Source organism: Bubalus kerabau, chromosome 19 (assembly GCF_029407905.1).
Source record: "Bubalus kerabau isolate K-KA32 ecotype Philippines breed swamp buffalo chromosome 19, PCC_UOA_SB_1v2, whole genome shotgun sequence".
NCBI lineage: Eukaryota > Metazoa > Chordata > Mammalia > Artiodactyla > Bovidae > Bubalus > Bubalus kerabau.
The window spans coordinates 19,742,419-19,770,408 of NC_073642.1; the positions used below are offsets into that span (position 1 = coordinate 19,742,419).

The window sequence follows — 27,990 nt, forward strand, 5'->3', positions numbered from 1 at the left end:
GACGGTCACAAACTAAAATTACCACAAAGGTCAGGCGAGCAATGTAAATGAGTGGGAGGAGTCAGGTATAAGCCCACAGGGAGTGAAAGGGACTCTGGCAAAAGGGACAAAGTAACGCTCTTTTTAGAAAAGGCTGTGGTCTCTAGGCTCTAGCTAATAGTTGCCACATAAGAATGCAAGCCACTGTTGCCTTTCATATTTCATGAGAAACTGTAAGCATGGAATGATGATATACACTTTCCCAAGTTTTAGCTATTAGCCACCAGTGCAAAACCATCACACGCTTTGCAGAGGTCAAAAAACACGCCTCTGTGGGTGGCATGGGGCCGTGAGGCTGCTGGCTTACACCTCTGCAAGGTCCTATTTTGCAAATGAGAAGTTGAATGACTCAAGCATTCACGGTTTGTAGGTGCTAGTGCTGAGGTGGGAGTAAGTCCAGATTCTTCTACTAGAACAGGTAACCACTACTGTTATAAGAGGCACCTCTGCGCCTATTCTCAGAGCCTCCTTGGATCCAGTCGGAAAAGAACACACCATAGAATTTTGTCCTTCCTAAGGATACTTTGTCCCCTGGGTCACCAAACCCATGCAAGCCAAAGCATCTGGTATAGGAAAGAAGAAACACTCTTTCGAATGATGAGTTATGGGAGTTGGCCTCAAATTGCCTTCAAATCTAGAGGGAAAGTCTTTGCGGTCAGCTGGTCCATTCCTTGCCATCATGTCACTGCTCTCTAGTTTGTATCCCTGCTACCTATGATCATTTTGCATAGCAAAAAGAAAAAAAAATGAACGCAAATATCAACCAACAGCAGGACGTATAAATGAACTGTGTGGTATAGTCACACAATGGAAACATACCTCATCCCCTACTCCATCGCTCTGGAACCTAGCTCTTCCACAAATCTGGTGGCCTGGCCTCTGCCTACTGTTTCTACCTCTGACACCACCCTTCTTTTGCAAACTGTTTCCAATTTTGGATGTAGCAGCCCTTTCCAACAGCTGCAACTCCATCTCCCTCTCCTTTCCTTTTCTCTCCCTAAAATACGATCCCAAGTCCACAGCTCTGTGCTTTATCTATCCTTTCTCATTCAGCATTGCTTCATTCTCAAGGCTCCATCCACCACCCTGATCTCTTATTATGATTTAAGATATGAATATCTTAGAGGCTTCCCACATGGCACAGTGGTGAAGAATCCTCCTGCCAACACAGGAGATGTGGGTTTGATCCCTGGGTTCGGAAGATCCCCTGAGAAGGAAATGGCAACCAACTCCACTATTCTTACCTGGAAAACTCCATGGACAGAGAAGTTTGGCAGACTACAGTCCATGAGGTCCTAAAGAGTCGGACACAACTGAGCACCCACACAAGTGTGTTTGTATCTTGGGGAAAACAGAAAACTTATGTAAAAGAAATTGGTAGCTTTTTCTCCAAGCTTTTTACTATTTTTTTCCCTGTAGTAAAAGGAAAAGTAAAGAAGAATTAAACTATGCTTTTATATTTTAAACAATGAATAATATGTTGAAGATATTAATATATTGCTAACAGATTTTACTTCTGAAAGCAATTTAATAAACACATTGAATAAGCAGAGTTTTAGTGTAAAAGATACACATTCTAATTTTGTCCACTAAGGTCCAATAACAGAACTTGCAAATGTAAGAGCAAAAAGAGAGCAAAATGTATGTCCAGCCATTCTAGGGTTTATACACATCCTCTCATCCACCCCCCGTGCCCCCACGCAGACATACAAAACATCAGTGAATCGTCACGCTAGAAATAAGTAGGTTGGTTAACAGGTCTGGTTGTGTCACCATTCAGGGTGTTTCTGAATCGCTCACGTGATACCACACTGTAGGTTAATAGTAGTTACTTGGACTTGGCTTGAGAATTTTTAATTCAGAGTTCATGCCATCACACATACTGCCACCCTTACGCTCCCAAGAAAGGGGAAAAAAAATTCTTTTTTTTTTTTTTTTTGCAAATGTTCTTCTTGTTCTTTTCTGATCCATAGTTTGCTGGGGCATCTTTCTGTCCCCAGGTATTGGCTTCAGAAGGTTTGAAATAAACAAGCAGGGCTCTCAGGCCATTACATCATGGCTTCTGCAATGTACCTTTCACTCCACTTGTCCAGAACTACTGACTCTTCCCAGAACACATCTCTATACATTTGCACGTGCTGTTCCTTCTGCCTGGGGCCTCTCAGCTCTTGCTGCCTATAACTCCTGCTCACCAGTAAGCATTTACCGACAGAAAACTCAGTCTGTGGCTTGCTTTTAAATTGGGATTGACACACACACGCTATTATACTATGTATAAAGTGAAAGTGAAGTGGCTCAGTCGTGTCCGACTCTTTGCGACCCCATGGCCTATATAGCCTACCAGGCTTCTCTGTCCATGGGATTTTCCAGGCAAGACAACTGGAGTGGGTTGCCATTTCCTTCTCCAGGGGATCTTCCCAACCTAGGGATCAAACCCGGGTCTCTGGTTTGAAATCCTGAACCTTGGGCTTTTCCTGAACCTTGGGCTTTTCCTTTCCATTTTTAAAAATATCTATTTATTTGGCAGAGCCAGGTCTTAGTTGCAGCACTTGGCCTCTCTAGTTATCACATGCAAGACTCAGTAGTTGGTGCCCAGGCTTAGTTGCTCCATGGCATTGGGATCTTAGTTCCCCTACCAGGGATCAAATCTGTGTCCCCTACATTGCAGGCAGATTCTTAACCACTGGAGCACCAGGCAAATCCCTCTCTTTCACTTTTAAAGTTAAATATTTTAGGTAAGTTCTTTTGAAATCAAAATGGAGAGGGATTTGAGAAAATTTAGCTGGGAACTCATTAGAACGTGGTTCTACTCTTAATTCTGTGAAGGACTCACAAAATGAATATATTTCCATATTTAACAGAAAGAGGTTAGACATACCTAAATTCAATATGTCAAGGGGGCATTCGTTGTATTGGCATACTTTTCGAACCTTTGGAAATGATAATTAAATTCTCACTAATCTGATATTTCCTAGCAAAATTGCCTCCTCTACCAGAGGAGGTGAAGGCATGAAGTTCTAGGACTGGGTCATGGTTCATGGTTAACTCAGAGGAGAAGCCAGGACTGGAGATACCCAGGCCCTGGCCGTGGACATGTAAGCCGGTCACTAAACAATGTCAGTGTGAACACTGGTTTGGACACAGAGAGACACTGCCCTCCAACATTTCTCTACCAAGAAGAAAGTGTGACTTGCCAATGATGTCAAGCCAAATCTGCATGACTAAATACTCCCAGAGAGATCTGGTAGGTCAGAAGTATTCTAATGACATCTCAAATTCCTTTATAAAAATTTTTAATTGGAGGATAATTGCTTTACATTGTTGTGTTGGTTTCTGCTGTACAACAAGGTGAGCGAGTCATCGGTATACATGTGTCCCCCTCTCCCGAGCCTCCCTCCCACCCCCACCCCATCCCTCGCCTCTAGGTAGGCATATATACACTACCATGTGTGAAACAGATAGCCAGTGGGAAGTTGCTGTGGAACAGTGAGCTCAGCCTGGTGCTCTGTGTCAAATTCCTTCTTTAGTGTAACTAAGGCAGACTCTGATCATGTATTAATAGCCTACTAGCTAGAATTTAGCAATCGCTCTCTAAGTGCAGGCAACTGTTTCAAGCTCCTTGCATCCATCGTTTAATACGCAGAAATACCCTATGAGGCAGGTCTTCCCATTAATCCAATAGAAACTTAGATGACACAGCAGCAAATCCAAGCTCTAATGTCCATCCAAGTCTACACATGGGAAGGCCTGGGGGACCATGGAGGAGAAACACCCACTGTTCTTTGAGGAATTCCACGTTCAGCTGTCTGACTCCTATCCTGCCATCACGGCGTGAACCACAAACCCACAAGTTAATGGATGCCTGGGTGGACTGGGACAATCCAATGCAGCCATTTTGGCAAGGCTGCCAGGACATGGGGGTTTTGATATAAAGGAAGCATTTTGACACCATTTAAAATATGGTTGGATGGCACCACTGACTCAACAGACATGAGTTTGAGCAAACTCAGGGAGATGGTGAAGGACAGGGAAGCCTGGCATGCTGCAGTCCATGGAGCAACTGAACAACAAAATATTGATACAAACCTTCACACTTGCATTCTTATTATTTCCAAATGACATGCCGGATCCCTCCCCACATCTTGTTTACTCCATTTCTTACTGTAATGACATTCTGACCCCCAAGCTTTGACAAAGTCCCCATTCGGAGTGGCCTGGAAGAGCACAGACATCTCAAATGGTATGAAGATAACACATGAGAGTCTTTTGTGTATATTACTGTTAGCCTGAAGAGTTCTTATACATTCACCTCAAAACAGCCACAGCAGGACTTCCCTGATGGCCCAGCAGTTAGGAATCTAGCAGTGCAGGGGACACAGGTTCAATCCCTGGTCAGGGAAGATGCCACATGCTGCAAGGCAACTAAGCCTGTGGGTCTCAGCTACCGAGCTCACGGTCCCTAGAGCCTGTGCTCCACGGCGAGAGAAGCCACCGCAGTGAGAAGCCCAAGTGCCACAACCAGAGAACATGCAGCAACGAAGAGCCAGTGAAGCCATACACAAATAAATAATATGAAAATACTTACAGAAAAACAACCAACCACAGCAAAATGACCTATTTGCTTGCTTACTAGTGTTCTCAGCACCTAATACAATACCTAGAACTTAGGAGATGCTCAATAAATGTCTACTGAATGAATAAAAATTTTAAAATACTCCCAACAGTTGTATCAAAACCTACCTCAACTTCTTCAAGTATTTTACATGGAAGAGGGGAAAAAAAGCACCATGAATATCTTACATAGCGCTTCACATACTTTGATGTGGATCAGAATCGCTTGGAAAATTCATTAAAACACAAATTGTTGAGCTCTGCCCCCAGAGTTTCTGATTCAGTGGGTCTGGGGGAAAAGATTTCAAGAATTTGCATGTGTAACAAGTATTCAAGGTGATGCTGATGCTGCTGGTATGGGGACCACCATTGAGAACTATTATCCTATAGGAATGATGGTTTTCTGAAATTCTACTGTCAACTCTATAGTGACAGGATAATTAAAAGTCACAAACACCATCTTCCTTTGGGTCAGAGTTTAACCAGGCAATTGAGACATGCAACGCAAACATGGTGCTTGCCTAGCACAGGCTCAGCACAGCGGGCCATCGCCAGTGTTTGTCAATGGAATACCTAAAGATACAAACGCATACACTACCAGTTTGCCAAAGAAAGAATCAGGAAGTTTCCCAGTATGCTGTTTGTCAACTGCAAATCATGTGAAGCCAATTAGAAGTTGAGTAGAAACAAATTCCCTCTGTTTTTTTTTTTTTTTTAATTTTCGTAAGTTTTTATTAAATACAATTGGACTATACAGACCATGGAATTCTCCAGGCCAGAATACTGGAATGGGTAGCCGTTCCCTTCTCCAGGGGATCTTTCCAAGCCAGGGATCAAACCCAGGTCTCCCACATTGCAGGTGGATTCTTTACAAGCTGAGCCGAGCCACAAGAGAAGCCCCAAATACAATTCTAAATATGATGATAATGGAATATGAATTTTGTAATACAGGTCTACTCCTGAGAAGAATGGAATTCTATTTTAGGGGGTGATAAAATTCTCCTCTTCCTTCCTTTCCTTCGCCTCCTTTCCCATCTTCTTCTTCCTCTTCCTCCTCTCCTCCTCTGTCTTCTTCCTCTTCTCGTAGACATTCCTTCTGGGTCTCTCTCTGCATACTCCAGGCTATGTTGGTTGCTTTCCAGGATTGCTATCTAATCATATAATGGATTTACCTCTCCTATGTGGGTGTGCTATGTTGCTTCAGTCATGTCTGACTCTTTGGGATCCCATGGACTGTAGCCCGCCAGGCTCCTCTGTCCATGGGATTCTCCAGGCAAGAATACTGGAGTGGGCTGCCATGCCCTCCTCCAGGGGATCTTCCCGTCCCAGGGATCGAACCCACCTCTCATCTACATTACCTCTCCTACTGCCCTGACGATTTCCTTTATACCTTTTGTGTTTTGGAGCCACTGTCTTCCTCTTTCTTAGTTGACTTATTTGTTTTGGTGGGGAACATGTTCCAGGGGCTTCCTGCAAGGGGCACATTGAGTAAAAATATCTGTGTATCTGAAAATGTCTTTATTCTACTACTAAATCTGTTATCTCTCATCTGTGGTCATTTCTCTTATTCTTTTTGTCCTTGGGGGTTTATGTCTGTAAATGCCTTTGCTATTATTTTAGTGGAGTTTTGGGAGGAAGTGGAAATAAACATAGATAACAGAGTTAAAGTTTCACTTGCTATTCAATGTCTTTTTCCCTTATTAAAATACTTCCTCCCCACCAGTTTTAGCTAGACAGCCAGAATAACGGCTACATTTCCTAGTCTCCGGTGGAACTTGAATTCCCTTTGTGGACTGATGCATTAAGTAACAAGAAAGCTGCATGGGAATCAAACAGATGCCTAGCTACAAGTTGACTTCCTCTTTAATGCCATTAGGAACTCAGACAGTCTTCTCAAAAAGATCTGTTTCATGCAAATGACGTTTCCAATCAAATGCAAGGACTCAGCAGCGCCTGGTTTCAAGAAGCTAGAGAAAATATTAAGACACTGACATTGTATCTTACCAGGAATCCGAAGGGGCAGTGTGGCAGAGCTCCTTGAAAGTTTACTAAAAAACAAAGAATCGCTCCAGAGAGAAATGGCAGTATTTCAAGTGCTTCAAATTTGTGGAATTATTGGAACAAACTGTACTCGATAAGGATGTTTCTGGGTTCAACTGCAGAATTCCCCGAAGTCCCTAAAACCAATTTCTGTAGCAATTACCACACCTAAGTCAGACAGTTCACTTTTGTCAGACGTTCCTTATTAAATGACCCAGACAAAATCAACTTCTTTCCGGGGAATGAAAAAGATTGCATTTCCACTTAACAGTTCAGAAGTGAGAACCATCATGAAAGCAGAGCCCTTGGACCCAATCCCCCTCCTGCCTCCAGATAATCACGTGGCTTCATACTCCAGAATTGTTTCTGACCCTCAGTTTCCTTGTCTGTAGAATGAAGAGACTGGTCTTAATGGAGCATTTAGGTCTTTTTCAGACTAAAAAAAAAAAAAAAATTTCTATGTTCTATAAGGAAGTTAAGTGAAAGAGAATTAAAGAACAGGAAAGGGAGAAGTTTGCTTTCAGCCAAGTCCTATTCCTGGAATCATTTCGGGTCCAAGATTTAAAAGCACAAATAAAAGTGAGGGTTATATTGCAACTGACTGGTTATAAAACCAAGGCCAGCTAGGACTTGATCTCAGGTCTTGCCACTTCTTAACATGGCAAAAAATATCTGCTTCTCCCAGGTGCTTCAGAAACCAGTGCTTCTGGGACTCTGCCAGGCACAATCTCTCCTGCAACACAGGAGCTGGCTCTTTACAGAAACGCGGTCTCTGATTCCTCTACTTACCAGCCCCAGAGACTTGCCTATTTTTCCCCCAAAAGCAAAAGGCATCGGTCTATCTATGTTTAGGGATGCACACAACAAATCAAGAAATAAACTCATGTGAAGGATAAAAATCCTGGCCTTAAAGTGCAGGCAAACTTTCATTTCTATAAGCCTATGAAGACAATATAAATAAATCAGGAGTCAACCTGCTGGCAGCGATCACTAAATCTCTCTCGCTTTCTAAGTAACATTCCTTGTGCCGAAAAGTATAGGCGGTCACTGTTTCATCTCTCTCCTTTCTGGGACAGGGCCTTTCTCAGTGTCTTCTGGAAACTGTCCCTAAATTGAGAGAGAATCATCTACTTTGTTTGACCTTTCCGATGACACTATGAGTGGTGTTTGCTTCTCGAGTCGCCCTCTGCATGGAACGATTTAAGCGCAAATTCTGTGAATAAATGCATCATTGTTATTTCAAAAAGCCCATTCTACATAATATGTCAACAGGATGCTTCCTCTACCGAGGGAAACTTCTTCAGTCTCCTGCTCTAAAGCCCCCTTTCTGTGCTACTGACGCTGTGGCCTGGAGGCGCCTGACCTTCCCTCTCTCCCCCTGCAGAAATAAATCCTCCTTGGCTTTCTAGGAAGCTCACCCTCCTTCCTCCATGGAACTTTCCCCCAAGCCTCGGCTTCCCCTACTTTAAACAAGCTGGAGCTCTTTGAGCACACCTGGCCCTTTCCTTGCAGGATTTCTGTGATAGCATCCCCGATGCACGCCTCATGCCTGCATCACAGGAACCAGTTTCAGCCTCTTTCCCCCCAGCTGGAGTGTAACCCGCCTCATGCAGGGACCCCTCCACTCCGTTCTCTCTCGATCCCACGGCAGCCACACTGCAGCATCGTCGTTGCTCCGTAATTATGAGCTCTGTGCAGAAACCACCTTCCCTCATTTTTCTCCCGCGCTGTGTTTACCCCGGAGTTGGCATTGTCATAGGGAACACAAGCAGCGCATGTTGACTGACTGATCGCCAGCTCAAGCACAGGCACCGACGTGAATAGGACCCTGACCACACGTATGGAGCCACTAAAAACAGCTGCATTATTAATGAGATGAAATAAAGGTCAATGACATAGTGTTAAACAACAAATTTAGATTATAAGACTGTAGGCAGAATATTATCTCATTTTTGCATAATGCACGTGTATGTATTGGCATAGGCATGTCTGCTTGTGTGATTTGTTATAAATGTAAAAAAAAAAAAGGAAAAAAAAAAGACTGGAAGGCAGTGCACCAATATTTACAATGAACAGATACTACTTTGGAACCAGAGCAAATATTAGCCTTTATTTTTTTCTTAAGAAGCAAAGAGAGGTGAATCAGAGCTGTGAATCATCTATCACCATCAACAAAGGACCAGTTCTGAACACAGAGCTCCCACCAGTTCCTGGTCAGGACATGTAGGGAGAAGCCACAGTTTTGCTCAAGGACCAAGAATCTAAATTTTCATCCCTAAGTATTCCTAAGCATTCCATCACTCCTTCCTGTGAAACTTCTCCCGGCCTGAAACAGGAATGAGGAAGGGAGCAGGGTACAACCTTTAAAAGAATGACCTAGCCCAAGGACACGACATAAACTGGAACCAAATAGATCCCAGATGGCGGATGAATCGCCTTCCACTAGACCTTGAGCCTCAGAACACGCTCAGCATAACACAGCAGCAGCTAAATGCCACACCCACCAGGGTCATGGCAGTTCCAAGGCTGATCCTCAAAGACCAAAAAGTGGAGTTTCCTTGGTGACTTAGGGGTAAAGAATCCGCCTGCCGGTGCAGGTGACATGGGTTCCGTCCCTGGGCCGGGAAGATCCCACATGCTGGGGAACAACAAAGCCTGCATGCCACAACCACTGATCCTGTGCTCCGGAGCGTGGGTCCTGCAAATGCTGAGCCCACGCGCCACAGCTACTGAAGCCCACATGCCCTAGAGCCCGTGCTCTGCAACAAGAGAAGCCACCACAATGAGAAGCCCGCGCCCAGCAACTAAAGAAAGGCCTGCACAGCAGTGAAGACGCAGCACAGCCAAAACCAATAATAATTAAAAAAAAATTTTTAAGACCAAAAAGTCAGTTTTTGTAAACCGACTTGTAAATCCTTGTAAATCCCCACCCCTTCCCCGAAATAGTTGGAATACTCCACCTAGTCATTAGCCTATGAGATTACCCAGCCCATAGGAACTAACCACACCACATTTCGAGGTCACTCTCACCTTCTGAGATGGCCCACAATCTGTCTATGGACTGTGTTTCTCTCTAAATAAATCTGCTTCTTAAATCCACCTTGTCCCTCACTGATTCTTTCTGTGATGAGACATCAAGAGCCCAAGCTTCATTAAGTCCTGAGACCAGGTGTGTGATCTCCGTTAAAAGACAGTGGTTTCAAGTCCCTAAGTTACACGGTTTTGAGGACCGCAAGAGTTGTAGGTGGTTTGGGTCATTTTGCTAAGACCAAGAGAAAAGAACAAGCTTAACTCTAGTGTCAGAACTAGGCCAACCTCTCTGGCCAGCTGTGCCCAGCAGGGCACCCCTGCTCCCAGGGGCCTTTCACTCAGCGCCTCTCACTCTTTACATTCCAACAATGTGAAATGACGGATACTTTTAATACAAGAGACCTGTCATTTATTTATTAGCTGGGGACAGGCGCTGCAGTGGAGAAGGATGCATTATAAATCAACTCCTTTCTCAGTCATTAAAAATTAATCCAGTTCATAATGTAGAACGTCAGTAATTTCTTTATTAGAGCAGCATGTGATTTTTTTTTTTTTTTACCTTTTCTTCCAGGTTTTATTTTTTATTCCCTCCCTTCCCTGAGGATACTTTTTTTTTCTCCCAATGGGCTGGGTATAAATTACCCCCCGGGGACTCTATCAGGAAATATAGCCTTTCAGACAGAGGTTACAATGGAGCAGTGGAATCAACGGTCTGCAGAAAAAAAAAAAAAAAAAGACTGCTGACCAATTTCCCCTCAGATATATGGTCTTACAGCACCTTCCCATTGTGCCCTATAGAAGCTCAATTACGATGTTCTTCATTTATTTCAGACCTACCCTGCATCGAAAATGGAAGACATTTTAGGTCCTTGATAGGCTAGACAGAAATAAATACGAAAGGCAGGTGATTCTTCCTTGCAGAGGAAACTTCATTAGCTTTTCTCTTTTTTTTTAAACATCCGTACATATTGATCCACTTTATTATTTTCAATGACTACATAATATTCCATCATACAGATGCACAAACATTTTCAAAAGTTGCTCCCCTTGAGGGGTCTTTAGGGGGTCCCGGACACTGGTTGCTACCAACACTGTTTCCATGTAGCTTCTCTAACGTGTCCAAATTCACTTGGCATTCACAAAAAAAAAATGCAGAGGTATTGGAAGGCCAGGCCCAGAGCAGAAGCCCTTCATCCACCTCCCGCTTGAGGCCTGGGATTCAAGGATGTCAAGCAGCCAGAGGAGGCTGAATATGCCAAGAGGCTGCTAAGTGGAGCCTCTGAGAAAGCTTCTCTTTGATTCTTCCCCTGAGTGGCAACTCCAGGAAATGTAAAAACTTGGAACTATAAAGAGGGAAACGTCTGTGCTCCCTGACTTCAGAGGAAGTAAATGGGAGAATTCAGAATCTATGTGCATCTCCTTCCCACCTTGGGGACATTGAGAGGTTTGCAGCGGTTGGGTCAACCAGATGACCTTCTCAGATGACCTGCCAAGGGCTGTGTATGAAAGATAGGTGATGTTTCCACACCTGCCTGCACTGCTCTCTGAAACCTCTCAGGCTCTGGGCAGAGGGATCTCCCTGAGACGAACAGTATGACCCCAGCCCAGGCAACTGGTGCGGATGTCTTTGTCAAAGCAGCCACGATGGAGTTAACACTCCTAAGTAACAAATCCCCACAAATCCCCAAGCACATATTTAAAATCTATTTTCAGAATGACACTGAGTGTAATTCAACCAATCAATGAGCCATTAGGAGGTTAGTCTCAACACTTCTTCACTACCAGTGGCATTAGGGCTACCTGACTCAGCAGAACCGAGTTCGAAGAGTTGCTGCGTCACCAGCAATTCTAGATCTGGGGACGGAAGCGAATCCAGTGCCTGGTGAGAGGCCCGGCTGGCTACCATCTGGGTGACAAATTAAGCTACACAGACACCAAGGACAGGAGAAAAGGAGGCGCAGCTGAGAAAGAAGCCAAGTTGATCCCGAGGACTTCCATTCTCTTCCTCCCAGTGCAGCTTTTTGTGCCCCTATTGCCCATTGATTTTGGATCCCACTCTGGGAGGCCTGGGAGGCCCCAGGTGGCAGAGGCCCCAGGTAAAGAACCCACCTGCCAATGCAGGAGACATAAGAGACGCGGGTTCAATCCCTGGGTGGGGAAGGTGCCCTGGAGGAGGGCATGGCAACCCACTGCAGTATTCTTGCCTGGAGAACCCCATGGATAGGGAGTCTGGTGGGCTACAGTCCATGGGGTTGCACAGAGTTGACATGACTGAAGTGACCTAGCCCGGCATGGCACTGGGAGGCGTGCCTTCCAGGTGTCTGAAGCTCTAGATGCCCTGATGGGGTGGAAGTGAGGAGGGGGCTGCCTCCCTAGGAGCCATGAAGGTCCTAGAAAGGGACTCCCTCCTGCTGACTCAATGGGGGGCACTGTGGCTCACTCAAGCCAGCATCTGTCTGAGAATCTCTAAGTTCCTCCTCAGTCTCCCAGAAGGTGGGGTGCAGGTAAACTGGAGGCCACCTAATAGTGACAGGAAGCTGTCTGGGCCAGTGTAAGGGGCATGCTCCTAAACCCCTGAGTTGGAATCCTGGCTCTCTTACTGACCAGCGAGCGACCTTGGCCAAGTTCCTTAACTTCCCTGGGCCTGAGTTTCCTAATCTGTGACATGGGGATCACAACACTCACATGACAAGTGGATCGAACGTAGACAGAGGACTGAGGAGGGGAAGAGAGGGTGGTGGGCTCTGTCATATCACAGTTTTGTCACCTCCCAGTTCTGAGACTATAGGAAATGCCTTAACCCCCTCCCCCATGCCTCAGTTTCCCCATCTATGGAAGGGGGGAAATAGCACCTGCCTCCTATGACTTTTGGGTGTTTTTGTTTTTTCTTTTTTGGCTGCACCACATGGCTTACAGGATCTTAGGTCCTCAATCAGGGACTGAACTCTGGCCCTCAGCATTGAAAGCATGGAGTCTTAACCACTGGACCATCTATGGGATACGGTCAGTGGTTAAGGGAATCCTTAACCAGGGAAGTCCCCTCCTATGGCTTTCACAAGGATTAAACAATTTATTGGGCTTGCTAGATAGCACTACCTGGGAAGTGGTAAAGAATCTGCCGGCCAATGAAGGAGACATAAGAGACATAGGTTTGATCCCTGGGTTGGGAAGATCCCCTGGAGGAGGGCATGGCAACCCACTCCAGTATTCTTGCCTGGGAAACCCCATGGACAGAGGAGCCTGGTGGGCTACAGTGTATGGTGTTGCAAAGAGTCAGACATGACTGAAGAGACTCAGCAGACATACAAAACAATTTATCATATTTAAACCATTTCCAGCACCAACAGTAAGCACTATGCAGTGTAAGATTTTAGTATATTTTCACGCGCTTGCAGCTCAGGGCCTGGCCCTGAGCAGGTCTTGAGAGGCACCGAGTAAACATTACTTCTCCTCTCCTCACTACTCTCCCCACTTCTTTCTCTTTGCCGACCCCTGCTCCCACCTACTCCCCAGAAACGATGCTTCCAAAGCATCACACAGCAGCTCCCAGGAACTCACACAGCTAGCTCAGCCAAGATCATCAGAGCCAGCTAAAACCACATGAAGAAATCTGTCTCTGCTTGGGCATATAACTATAGCCTTGAAAATTAGCAGGACAATTTACCAGACCAGAATATCACTGACAACCACCACAAATTACCAGTTTGCTTTCCCTGAGGGGAGATACAGGAGGAGTAAAATTTGCATGAGATCAATGTTCTCATCTTCCCCCCACCCCACTTCTACTCCATGAGGCCTCTGCTTACTCCTAGCAGAGCAGGAGTTGACCCTGGGGAAGGAACTGGGGTGGTGGACAGTGTCACTTCTCATAGCCATCTCCCCTTTCTTTCTTGTAACAGACTGACTCCATGGAGGCAATCACTCCCCTCCAGGCAGCCTCAGGGGAAGTGAGTTGCATCTCCAAGCTCAGGGGAGTATTTAGAGGAGCCTATGAGTTTGTTTTAGTCCCATTTTCTTTATGGTTTAGGAATAAACAGATGACACAATTCCAGTCAATGAGACAGGAGGGAAAATCTACTTGGGGAACTTGGAAAAGGTTTTCTCAGTTTCAATCAACCCACAAGAAGATACAATTCTGTGCTGTCCCCAGTCCATGTGTTTCATTGTGATGCCTGGAGCTGCTGCAACCTTTCCTTAATCAAGAGGAAACCACTGGTGGTAAAGCCAAATGCAGAAGGGCAGAGGCAAGAAAATCTCAGGAAAGCAGGATTAGAGTCCTAATGTTTTTCACCAGGAGCCTTTCCTACCTATTTGCTTGAGTTATGTGGTTGCAAATTGCCTTCTTATTTAAGCCCAAGTGGGTCAGGATTGCCTATTACTTATAGCCAAAAGATGTGAACTGACAATGATCAGTGTCCAAAACATGAGATATATGCACAAATATAAACAAGACCTATAAACGTGTACATTTATGTCTGAAAGTCCCATGTAGAGGTCTGCTGAGAAAGAATGAAGGGGCTGTGTACTTATAAGAACAAGGAAAAAGGAGGTCACTTAAGCAACCAGGCATTAGAACTCTAACTGCATAACAAGTACCACATGGGCACAGTTATATAAATAACATAAGTGATGCACTTGGGCAGGTATATAGGGGTTCAGGGGTACTGCAGTTTCAACAAAATAATGTTTGCTGACAAGGGAGGCGGGGCAAGCAGAGAATACAAAACAAACACAAAAATCTTACCATGAATCTCTCTGCCATCCCCTGGTTGAGCCCAGAGCTTTTCAGTCTCATTAACCCAAAAGGAAATTGGTCTGAGCCCTCTGCTCATCTACATCGATCATTTCCTGACAACCAACATATTACAGTCCTGACTCTAAGAGCATCTCTGTGGCTTCGGATCTGGGTGATAAACTGCTTTTTCTTAGAGTTGGTGGCGGGGAAGATATCATTGGAGGGAAAGATCCTTATCTTTTCAGAAATAACTTTAAGCCTTGGCAACCTCTATTTTTGACACCATCAAGCTGGTTTCCCCGAACAGCATATTTGAGGCAGGAATTGTAACGATCTGTTGTAAAAATATTGTTGTCAAGGCAAAGATGGCCATGTATATGCCACTTAGGCGAAGTGACAGAGCCTTTTCAAATTCTCATGCCACGTCATCCCAAAAAATACCACTTTGGGTGGTTTTCATTTTCATCATCAAGTTTTCTTATCTCATTTTCTTATCTCAGGTTTAGAGAAGGTGGATGCCCTGCCCACAGTCTCCTGGTTGCTGAGCTAGTAGGCTGGGACCAGAGTCCAGGGCCACTTTCTCTTCTGATGAAAAGGTGGCCCCTTCTTGAAATTCAGAGATGCTTTGACCTTTCATACAATGGTTTGCAAACAGCAGCTCGGGGGTGGGGTGGGGGAAGGGCATTTGCGTCTTGGATTGTACATTTCTCCTTGGAGACGACTCCCTGAAGTTCAGTCCTAACAGGCAGATCTGCCTGGAAACAAGGAATGCAGTGAAAATTTGGCCATGACCAGCATCTCCAGATCTAGGGGCTTAAGAAGTGCTAAAGGCACCTGCAAGAGCTTCTAGGCAGAGAACAAGTGACAGAGACCTCAGATCTGCTTGCATGAAGGGTATTTAGTGCTCTGTCAGAAATTCTGATGAGTGCCACCACTCCAACTCTGGGCATTCCCATGGAACTCGGCCACTTCCTGTCCCTCCCAGAGGCTCAGGAAGAAACAGGATGGAGCATGTGCCAAACAGGTTCAGGCTCATCTGGGCACACTGAGTTCCCACGTCACGTGAGTTCCCACGTCTGCTGGGGAGGCAAAAACAGAACCCTAGACGCCCAGAACAGCCTGGAATGCAATCCAATGAACATCTGTGTCCACAAAAAGATGTTAACAAGTGTATCCCCAAAATCAAGTTCGGTGACCCAAAAATATGGGAAATGCTCTGGCAAAACTGCAATGACCTACACCAATAGAAGCTCTCAGAATCCCACAGCAAAACAAAAAAGGCATGTGCTCCAGACTTTCCCAAATTTATTTGACATGGATTTTTCTTTTTCCTTAAAAGTGCCTAGAGCACCATTTGAGAAGTCCTGCATTAAAGGTAGCTGGGGGAATTTCCCTGGTGGTCCAGTGGCTAAGACTGCACACTCCCAAAACATGGGACCTGGGTTCGATCCCTGATCAGGGAACTAGATCCCACATGCTGCAACTAAGAGTTCACAGGCCATAAGTAAAGACCCCTCGTGCAGCAATTAAGGCCCAGGGAAGCCAAATAAATAAATAAATATCTTAAAGCAGCCGGGGAGAATACAGAAGGGCACTTGGATGCCAGGCTTCTTGGCTAAGAGTGGGTAGAACTTGGGTTTTTAATTATTGACCATTAAGAATGTAGCAGGCTTCCCTGTGGCTCAGATGGTAAAGAATCTGTCTGCAGTGCAGGAGACCCAGGTTGGATCCCTGAATCGGGAAGATCCCCAGGAGAAGGAAATGGCAACCCACTCCAGTGTTCTTGCCTGGAGAATTCCATGGACAGAGGAGCCTGGCAGGTTACAGTTCATGGGGTCGTAAAGAGTCAGACATGACTGAGCAAATAACACACAAGCATATAGCACAACGGGAAGAACTTCCCAGGTCTTTGGCCCATCTCCCATCAGGGGTATGACTCATGTGCTCATTTAGAGGAAATGGAGATGATGGCCATTTTCTCCTGGAAAGGGCTTCTGGAAAGAGAACACTAATAGAGAACACCACTAACAACAGAACCCCCGCTGTCTCCCAGGATGGTGGTGGGAGGGGAGGTGTCTTTTTTTCTTTTTCCTTGTTTAGCCTCTGCCCATAAAATAGGAATTTCCAGCTCCTTGAAAACACAGGAAGTAACCGCCAGCTGTTCCCTCAACATGTGTACCTGGCCCCCCACCCTGTAAGAAGTGAGAGATGTACCCGATGGGTGAGGTGGGCAGAGTCTGTCATCTGCCATCATATTCTCTTCCAGGTGGGGCCAGTGCAGACAAGGGAGACTCTCTCTGCCTGCATGGTTTTCCAAGGAGCTCCTAAGCTTTCTGACTTGCAAAAGATGAGGCAGACCATGACCCTCCATGCAACCAGACAGACAGCAGCTGCTCTGCAGACCCAACTCCTGTCTGCACATTCCAAGTCCAAGATTTGGAAGAGGGACTTCCCTGGGTGTCCACTTGTTGAGAATCCACCTTGCAATGCAGGGGAAGAAGGTTCGATCCCCAGTCAGGGAACCAAGATCCCACATGCCCTGGGGCAACTAAGCCCGTACACCCCAACTGAGCCAACTCACCATAGCGAAAGATCCCATGTGACATAAGGAGACCTGATACAGCCAAATAAATAGATTGTTTAAAAAAGATTTCGGAGAGGCATTAAGAAGACCATCTTGGCTTTATGCCTAAGCAACTTCCATAAGTCTAGCAATAAAGCTCAACTTTTGATTCCTATCTGACCCCTGTGTGGATTTTTCAGCTGGTTCTGAATGATTAAAACACTCCCATTTAATTTAGATGCTCAAATCCAGTTGAAAGGAGAAAAAAAAAAGCGTAAAAGTTCTGGGAAAGCTGGAGCTGGAGAACATCTCTGGAGGGAAGTTAATCTCCCACTGAGGCCAAGACATGCCAAGAAGACAAGTCATCCTTCAACGCTCAGGGCTCTGGACAGGAAGTGAAGGACCCACTCCACATCTCATTCAATTTCAGTTGTTGGGTGCACCTTCCCCTGGGTGCAAGTTCCCCCACAAAATAACATGATCCAGGCTGGCTGGGGGTCTTATCATTCTTCACCTCCTCCTCCACCAGGCAGCACATGCTTATCCCTGAAGTACTTTTTTTAAGTCAATTACCGTGTATTTACAGTGAGCATAATTAAACCTAATTACTTAATTAGCATAACTGCATGAAGCTACTAAACTTTGCTTATGTGATTATGGCGGTGGAGCACAGAAGAGATGAAGTCGTGAGATTCAACAGGAAGGCAGGTTGTCTCAGCTCAGGGAGATGGACCACGGTCTGTCTAGCTGGTTACAGCTCCAAAGTACATGCTCAAGAATGTCTTAGCATTTTCAGGTACTTTGGGGGAAATGAAATCATGTGGGTATTTTTTTCTTCCTGGGATAAAAGGGGGGAAATGGCAAAGTGATAAGCTTAGATTTCATCTAGATATAAGTGATTTGGGAATCAGTATCCAACAGAGGTTAATCTGACTGAAACCCTCAGGACAAGTTCAAGCATATGGGTCCAGGACTTAACTGCCTTGGTTCCCAAGATAATTCATTTTGGAATCATCTAGCTCTTTCTAGAAAGAAAGGAAACAGATAATGTGTCTCAGCAGCCTTCCCAAGTGGCACAAGCAGTAAAGAAACTGCCTGCCAATGCACGAGATGCAGGAGACGCAGGTCCAGTCCCTGGATTGGGAAGATCCCCTGGAGGAGGACATGGCAACCCACTGCAATATTCCTGCCTGGAGAATCCCATGGACAGAGGAGCCTGGCAGGCTATAGTCCATGGGGTTGCAGAGTCAGACTGAGCAACTTAGCACATGCAAGGTATCTGAGCACTCCTTTCCTCCTTTGGCTCGCCAAACCTAGCATCACAGCCTTCTCAGGACTCTGCTACTTATTCTAAATGCATTTGAAAATAGGATTGAAGAAAAATCCAAGGGAACAATCCTAATGTATGTTCAGTTAAAACTTTATATGAGAGACTGCCTGGCAAACAGGGCCTAAAGATACCTAACTGGTGACGAAGGCTAAGGCAAAACATCACTGTTACCTTTACAACCTATAGCTCCCTTAACGGGGATGGTTAAGATCCAACAAGCAGGTGCATCAGAATGGCCCACCCCCACGTTGGTCCTATTCTCTGCAAGCCACATTGAGCTAAGCCTCCCTCCTAAACCAATGAGAGGGAGCAAGCAACAGTCCCTCGTCCCCCGCTTTCCCCATAAGTCAGCCCCCTCTTTTCAGCTCCACTCCCAGAGGAGAAGCTCCTAGCCCAGCCCTGTAACCAGACACCCTTCCTTCCAGGCAAGTCCATCGGGGCTTCTGCTAGAGAAAAATCTAGAAAGCCATATTTTTCAGTAGGAGCAGCTGCGGCTGCCGTCTCTGCTCCAGGTTCTGGGGTGGGGTCCTCCCAGACAAAGGAGCCCATTCTCCGTATTTCATCTATAAGTCCATGACGCTGAGGTAAGTGGCTGGCAAGAAACACCCATCATTATCCTGCGCTAAGCAAGGTGTGTTAGCAGAGAAGGGGACAGAAATCTGGATCACGCCGATGCACTATCAATACTGCATTACGTTCACAGGCTCCATGCTCCCCACTGCAGTGGGGAAATCAGTTCCTTTTCCAGAAAAGACAAGGCTGATTGGTCCAGAAGAGGAGGAAGAGACAAGCTGTTCATTCAGTCTTGATGAAGGAACCACGGGTCCCAGTTAAAGGGACATCGTTCACAGCTTTGGTCATCTTTGTGAATGTCCTCACCTTATAGGCTGGTGGGGGGCTGCATTAAGCAATTGCCCTGAGGAAAGAGAGTGAGGACAGGACTTCTGAAGAGCTGCAGTGCAGCTGAAGAGAGGCAAGGAAGGGTGGGTCCTTCGCCCTGCGCCAGGGCGCACGTCACAGTCGTTGTTTAGTCACTAAGTCGTCTGGCTCTGTGCGACCTCATGGACTGTAGCACACCAGGCTCCTCTGTCCATGGGATTCTCCAGGCAAGAATACTGGAGTGAGTGGGTTGCCATTCCCTTCTCCAGGGATCTTCCCAGACCAGAAATCAAACCCATGTCTCCAGCATTCCAGGCAATTCTTTACCGCTGAGCCACCAGGGAAGCCCCCACGTCGGAGAACCCAACAGTTAATAAAAGCTCAATGCATGTTTGTTGATTGGCTGAGGAATGAAGGAGAAAAGGGGATTGGAGGGACCCAACATAGATGGGGTATCGACAGCCCAATGAGAGAGACAGGCTGTGAGGAGGACCCCGGGCAGAGCTGCCAGGTCAGCCAGGGAGGCTGAGTGACAAGCCCAGGGAAGCAGGAAGTAGAGGCGACTAGCCAGGAGGGGCTGAAGGCTGAATGCATGCCTATGGTTCAAAGGGCAGAGACTCAGATGGAAAATCGAGTCCTGAAGGCCTGAAAAGGGAGGCTGGAAGGCCAGGACCAGCTTGAAAATGACACGTGGGCAAAGAAAAGGAATTAGCAAAGCTGGGAGGAGCCTGGTAGGCTGCAGTCCATGGGGTCACTGAGTCGGACACAACTGAGCGACTTCACTTTCACTTTTCACTTTCATGCATTGGAGAAGGAAACGGCAACCCACTCCAGTGTTCTTGCCTGGAGAATCCCAGGGACGGGAAGCCTGGTGGGCTGCCGTCTATGGGGTCACACAGAGTCGGACACGACTGAGTGACTTAGCAGCAGCAGTAGCAGCAGCAGCAGAGAAACCAAAAACAAAGGATTTGGATGCCTGAAGAGGTGAGGGTCACCAGGCATTCCAGGTGGGCACCATGGAGAAATCACTGGGGCAAACTGCTTTTTTTCCCCCCAAGAAATTTGACACTCATCTGATTCAAGTGGATATCTTTAAAAAAATTTTTTTTTTCATTTATTTTTGGCTGTGCTGTGTCTTCATTGCTGCTTCAGCTTCTCTCTAGTTGCAGTGAATGGGGGCTACTCTTGAGCTGTGGCGCAGCCTTCTCACTGCAGTTCTTTTGTTGCAGAGCACAGGCTCGGTAGTTGCTAGTGCACAGGCTTAGTTGTTCTGTGGCAGCGGGGATCATCCCAGAACAGGGATTGAATCCGTATCTCCTGCATTGGCAGGCAGATTTTTTGCCACTGAGCCACGGGGTAAGCCCTTGCCAAACTGCTTTGGAGACACTGTGACTGCGTGAGCACACTGATCAGGAAGTCAAGAGACCAGTTCTGTAGTCAAGGTAGCAACTGGCCTCAGACGAATGACAAGTTGGAAATGAAGTATGCTCACTATATATAGGTTAAGCAACTATTCAATGAGAATTCTACAATCATTCGTTGCTGGTACAGTTTAGGGTAGAGAGAAGATAAATAGATGCACACATGTGTGTGTACACACACATACACAGACACACTCCAGAAAGCACACAAAACAGGCAGGTATACACTGACAAGTCCAAGAGACCCTGGCGCAGAAGGGGTCTCTGGTCAGTGGAGGCCAGTCTGATAATGAAATCAACAGAACCTAACTTGCCGTGGTCAGAGAAGACAATGGCAACCCACTCCAGTACTCTTGCCTGGCAAATCCCATGGACGGAGGAGCCTGGTAGGCTGCAGTCCATGGGGTTGCTAGGAGTCGGATATGACTGAGCAACTTCACTTTCAGGCATTAGAGAAGGAAATGGCAACCCACTCCAGTGTTCTTGCCTGGAGAATCCCAGGGACGGGGGAGCCTGGTGGGCTGCCGTCTCTGGGGTCGCACAGAGTTGGACACGACTGAAGCAACTTAGCAGCAGTAGCATCAGCAACTTGCCTTGGCACAGCCACTTGGAAGACAGTTTGACCATTTCTTACAAAGTTAAACACCCTCTTACCATATGATCCAGAAATCATGCACCAAGGTATTTATGCAAGTGAGTAGAAAACTTATGTCCATGCAAAACCTGTACATAAATGTTTATAGCAGCTTTATTCATAACTGCCCAAACTAGGAAGCAACCAAGATATTTACTGTGGGTTGAATGGGTTGAATTGTGTCCCTCACCATCATCCCCCCCGCCCCCAAAATATGTTGAATTCCAAACCCCCAATACCTTAGAATGTGACCTGATTTGGAAACAGGATCATTGCAGGTATAATGAGTCAAGTCAAGATGAGGTCATACTGGGATAGGATGGACCATTAATCTAATATGGCTGGTGTTCTTATCAGAAGACAGCCTTGTGAAGACAGACACACAGGGAAGATGCCATGGGAGGACAGAGCGCTGGAGTGACGTGGCTGTAAGCCAAGGGATACCAGCAAACCACCAAAAGCTAGGAAGAGGGGAGAAAGAGTCCCTTCCAGGTTGCAGAGGGAGCAGAGTTCTCTGAGACCTTGATTTTAGACTTCCAGCCTCTAGAAGTGTGAGATGACACATTTCTATTGTTTGAAAGCACCCAATTTGTGCCACTTGGTTACAGCAGCCCTTAGAAACTAATACAATGTCCTTCAGTAGCTAAATAGATTAACTGTTACAGCCATAAGATGAAGAAGCATTCAGTGATTTAAAAAAAAAAAAAGGTAAGCAATCAGGCCACAAAAAGACATAAAAGAACCTAAAATGTACCAGGCTAAGTGAAAGAAGTCAATCTGAAAAGGCTACATACTGTATGATCCCAACTATAATGACATTCTGGAAAAGGCAAAACTATGAAGACTGTAAAAAAAGATTAGTGGTTGCCAGAGGTTTAGGAGGGGAGATGAATCATGGACCACAAGAGAGTTTTAGGGCAGTGAGCCTACTGTATGTGATACAATTACATACAACGGTGAATACACCATTAAATGGTGGATACATGACAGGGTGCTCTTGTAAAATCCACAGAATTGTATACAATGCAGAGAGTGAACCTTGCAGTAAACTATGGTTTAGTTAATGATAATGTAGCAATATTTCTATTTTGATTGTAACAAATGTTACCATACTAATGCCAGATGTTAGTAATGGGGGAGATTTTGGTGAGGGAAGTGCTGGGGCGTAGATGGAACTTTTTTCACTTCCTGCTTAATTTTTCTATAAACCCTAAACATGCTCTAAAAACATTTTTAAAAGATTAAAAACTGACTTGACCCCAGGGCCAAGTATTGCCAAAGGCCACCATGGTCCTTTGGGAACTTGAGTTGGGGGAGAACTCAGAAAGAGGGATAAGTACCAACAGCCAGACCAAGGCTGGCCCAGCTTCATGACTGCAGGGAGCCACAGCCAAGGTTCTTCCCAGAGAGCTGTCCTTATCCTGGAAACAGGGAGAAAAGCAGGCCTCCAAAAAAACAGCATTCCTCAAAAGCCAGCTTCCTTGAGCCCAAGAAGTGGAGAGTGAATGCTTGTGGACCACTGTACTCCCAGGCAACGTGATCTGATAGAGAAAGGATGGATCTTGGAGTTAGTAGGTCTGGCTTCTAATCTCAGGCTCTCACTTAACAGCTGTATGAGCTACAACAAGTCCCTTAAGTTCACTGAGTCTCAGTTTCTTTATCGAGAAAATGAGTATAGCAGCCTCACCCTTAGAGAGTGGGTGAAAGACTGCATGAGATAAAAAAGGGAAAGGCCAGCCCAAGGCTTGGTCCAGAGGAGGCTGCCAATGCCCATCAATGACCTCTCTCTCGGTCTGTGATAGCAGCCTGCATCCTGGAATGAAGACATACTCACCAAGCATCATGTAGCGCTTGGTTGGTATCTTCTCTGACCCTAGTTCCATGCTGTGTTTCCAGAGAAAACAAAGACTGATGACACAGAAGAGCTACATCCTTTGGAGTAAGTTCAAAGCTGGGTTTGGGAGACAGTACCCACATCTTTGAGGAGTGACATGATGACGGAAGATTTGACTTAAAGTCATGCAGGACTATTGTGCATGGCTTCTCCTTTCCCAGGAGGGAAAGATCATGTTGCAATAGCATGGGCCCAGGAAGGTCTCACGGGAGGTTGGAAATGAGCCAGTGGTTGAGTGATGAATAGGTGCAGGAAGGAAGAAGAGGGAGGGGGAAGATGTGGGGAGAGGAGACGGGCATTTGAAGCAGGAATTACACTATGCTAAGAGTCGGAAGCATGCGGTTGGAGGGAGACCTGGAAAGAAGTGTTCAGAGGTAAAGGCTGGCGAGGCATCAGCAGAAAGGAGCAAGGTGAAGCCTCCACAAGGCCCCAGGGGAACAGAGTGTGCCATCCTGTGTCTTGGACACCAGCCCCGGTGGCAGTGAGCCCCTGAGGGTAGGGACCACGCGTGCCTTTTCCTCCATTGTTTCCAGAGCCGAAAAGAAGGCCTGACACAAAGCCTCCATGAATATTTATTGAATAGATGAAAAGGAGAAAAATCAGCACTCTGTGAATGACGATGATGCTAATGAAGAGGAGAGACCCCAAAGAATATGCTCAAGTTTTACCAAGAGATGGAGGGTGTGGAGGATTCAGGGATTCCTGGGGAAATGGAGCTATGTAGCAGGGAACATCAAGAGGTGCAGGGCCGAGCAGAAGGAGACGGTGTCTAAAAGGACCTGGGTCGGGGAGAGTCCCTGACTGCAGGCCCGCCAGGAGGGGCAGAGGGATGGAGAGGTGGGAGCACTGATGCTGGGAAGATGGGGGACAGTTTCCTCTGAGACAGAAACAACCTGGGAATAAAGGCAGACAGCCTGGCCTGGGCACAGAGGGCAGGAAACGAAGGGTGATGTGGGTTAGCAACCCCAGCTGGCCCCTGCTCTCTCAACCAAGAGGCACAGCTGTCTTCTGAGAATAGGTTCAGGAAAAGGGGAGGAGCAGAGAACCCCAAGGCCTTCAGCAGAGCCAAGGAGCCTCCTAATCAGCCGATGGGAACGAGCCAGAGCGTGATCCTAACACAGCTGCCCACAGTCCAACTCAGTACAGGCACCATGACTGCAGCCCAGAGCTGTCACAAGGGAACAGAAGTCACCGATTGCCCAGCGTGGCTACAAAGAGCTTGAAACTTCTCCCCAGTGACCCATCCAGACCAGCCCCTTGGTGTCTTATGCACAAGGTGAGTGTGCTAAGTCACTTCAGTCATGTCTGACTCTTTGCGACCCCATGAAAGCCTGCCGAGCTCCGCTGTCCAAGGGATTCTCCAGGCAAGATTACTGGAGTGGGTTGCCATTTCCTTCTCTGTCTTCTTCAGAAGGACCTAGCGCCAAATCAGCTGGGTGGCAAGGAGGCAGACCGGTTTCCTGATGCGTTTGAGCATCAGGGGGCTTTAAATAAAATATGAGAGAGGCCTCACTACACTGCAGATTCTGTATCCAATCCCGAGTAGGAGCACCTTTATTCAGCTCTTCCAGAATCCCTGGAAAGGCCAAGTACATTCCAAATAAAGACAATGCCATATGCAGAGTGCTCGGGGACACAGATGAGAGGCTGTGAGCATCTGATAATGAATGGTAATGGGTGATCCCTAAACATCCTAGCAGCTCTGACATGCCATGAAAAATTCTATGGCCCGGATTGAAGACAGCGAGAAGCAGGAAGAAGAGCAGCATCTTCATCACTCCAGCCAGAGAGGTCCCCCCTGATTATGATAAACACGTGTGTAAAGAAAGAAAAGCATTTTTGTGCTAAATCCATCACCGGGAGACTTGCGGAAATGAAGCTTGAAGTCAGGTAGCTGTGTCCCTATGATGTCTTCCCACGGTCCACATTGCTAAATGAGATGAGGAAGAGAATCAGACAGGAGAGGCCCCCCTGGGGGGCCCCTGAGATATGAGCATTTCTTTTTGCTTAATCCCCTGCTCCTTGCCATCACCCCCAAAGGAGTGACCCCAGCCCCGTCTGCAGCATCGTAAACGCCCGCTGTTATTTATCCGCCCAGGCGCATGTGGTTTTAATTATTTATGATGGTGTCTCCTCGCACACGGGGATGTGTCTTGGAGTCCCTTGCCTTTGACTGATGAAGGCTTTGTAATCAGAGACCTGCTGTTTCCCAGCCCGTAAACCTCAGCGAGGAGAGGGCCAGGTGCTCCCCTCCCCGACTGTGTGAGTCAGCCACAGATTCACAGAGGGAGGATTAACCAAATCCCGTTACAAGGCTCCTGTACGTTGTTTGTCCTGCCACACGTGTTTTCTGAAAACAATTAGGAGCCGCCTGCTGTCTATTGACAGGGCACAATGTGCTGCTTCCCTGAAAAGGGCATCTCCCCTAAATATTGGAGGGTTTGGAGGATCTGAAGTCAGCGAGGGAGCCTACTCTGTGAGGTCTTGTTTGTTCTCTGCTCCCTCAAGTCTTGTCGCTAAACCTGCTTCCTCGCTGTCTCTGTTGACCTCGTCGTTTATACAGAGAAATGCTGTGAGAACCATAGAGAGGCTGCCTGCTTTGAGTCACAGACCCAAGGAGCTCCAGGGATGCTTCTCCGCTGCACCAGTTCCTAAGGCAACAGCTCCTTGGCTGGGGGCCGGGTCCTGACCTCAAAGGACATTCAGACCCCACAGGTCTCTCCACAGCGCCCACTTATTCCAACAACCCAGAAGGAGCCGCCTTCCCACACGTCAGATTCTCCCCGTGTGGACACCAAGTCACTCCCCGTGGGATCAGGAGCCCAGGTGACCCTCCTCTACCCTGAGACCCAGAGCTCCCACTAACAGGAACACAACCCATCCTCATTTTTCCTGGGTTCTGCCTTCACGAATTCATCTACTTGCTACAATTGATGCGTAACCCCATAAACGCACAGGCACGGAGCTTTCACAGTTATTCACAAACATTCAAGGAGTGGTGACAAGTTTGAGTCACCCCCACACGCATGTCCCTAATTAACGCAAAAAAGCCATGCTCTCTGCCTTCTTGTTGTGGCTCTTGTGCTGTAACGAGTGTCCTTCTCCTGGTTTATTCAATGCCACTTTCACTGCATATTTGTGCTTTCTGCAGGCGAGTTCGCTGTTTAAAGCAGCCCCCGAGCAGAGTGCTGAAGCAAGGTCTAGTGTTTCTATGAGCATGAACGCTGTGATGTGCCATATGGAGAAAACAGGTGTGTTTGATAAGCTTGGTCCAGGCCTGAGTCACAGTGCTGTTGGCCACTATGAGCTCAATGTTAATGAATCAATACTATGTATTAAGGTGTCCTTAAACAGAAGCACACGCAATACAGGTTACGTCTTGATCAACTGATAAAAAGGTTGTGACCAGAGGTTCACAAGGAACCTGACTCTGGATTTCCCCAGGAACAATGGTCCAGGGTTCGCTAATTTCATGTTCATAGTAATTTTATAGAATACTCAAAATAAGGAGAACCAGTTGCATATTCAACACAGCAGTGCCAAGCCTCTATTCAAGTACCAATATCACTCTAGAAAACTCAGCAATGCCAACCCCAGACTAAGCTCGGACTCACGCTAGCATCACGGAAGCACTTTCCTCATGGCCACACCCAGGTCAGTCGAGGATGATCCTGATCTGAGGTGAAAGCTTTAAAGCCAGAGTAGAACCATTCTTGACACGGTCTTCCCCACTGTTTATCCGAAACACAGGTCTCTTTCTTCCCTTGCCCAGCCCTGGTCTAGAACCCAAGTATCTTTCCTCTAACTGGTACTGATGGGGGAGTGCGACAAACACTGAGACAGATTCTAGAGGACTCTCAAGGTTGGGAGGCAAATGATGACCTTGTCCTGATTCAAGCTCAGTCCCTCCCACGGTGGCAATCCTCTCACTAAAAACAGAGCCGGAAAAACAGAAGCGAAGGCGGATGAGGTGGCCGAATGCCTGCTCTGCTATCAGACGGACTAGTGGGAGCAGCAAGAGTTCTGTGAACTGCAAAGAGTGCATACCAAATATAGACAGCTCCACCGGGGGAGAGCAAGGCCAGGGGCATTTCTCCCTGCGCTGACCTGGACCAGCTGACCGGATGAAGCGAACAGACTGGCAGAAGCCTGTGGGCAGGGGAGGGGGACTCCCAGCCTCCCCAAACCTCGGGTTTCCTGTCTGCAGATGAGGCCTTAACCTAACCCATCTCTTCTGTCCCTTCCAGCTCTAAGGCAGTCTCCAGGGCTCCCTCTCTGGACATCACTGACCATTCTGGGGGAGCAGGAGCAGTGGCAGTGGAGGGGTGTGAAATGGGGTCATTGAGCCTAGATTTGAACCTGGGGACACAGCAAGGGGAACACCTGCCAGAGGGAGGGCGGAGGCACCGGGGCTCCAGGGGCCAGGAGAGGCCCTAGCAGACTCAGCAGAAGTGCAAAAGGAGGACCCAAACCACCGGGAGGTAAGAGAGAGTAGGAAGCAGGTGCCTTGAGCCCTCTGATCTCAAGGAGACATCTACGGTGAGGAGGGGAGGGGTCTGTCCAATCCTCAGACCATACACTTCCGGGCACTGGAGGGGCAGCTGGAGAGATGTTTCCATTCCAAAGGTACGCGCCACCCTTCCCTCCCTTCCCCTCTAGGGGAGGTGTGGGTGGAGGGCCTGACGACCTTGGGGGCCGTAGTCTGGGCAAAGATTCCTGTACACACAGGCCAGGTGTCTACAGATACAGCCCGCTGTGCCTGTGTCCCTGCCTTACTGGAAGCCCCTCTCCAGGTGGGGCTGGGCCTCCTGCCT

General features: G+C 47.0%; 1 protein-coding gene across 3 annotated transcripts in view; it reads right to left on the minus strand.

Annotated features, from left to right (window-relative positions):
• Window positions 1-27,990, minus strand: part of NTRK3 (neurotrophic receptor tyrosine kinase 3) — a 425,220-nt gene that overhangs the window by 143,571 nt on the left and 253,659 nt on the right. The window lies entirely within an intron of this gene.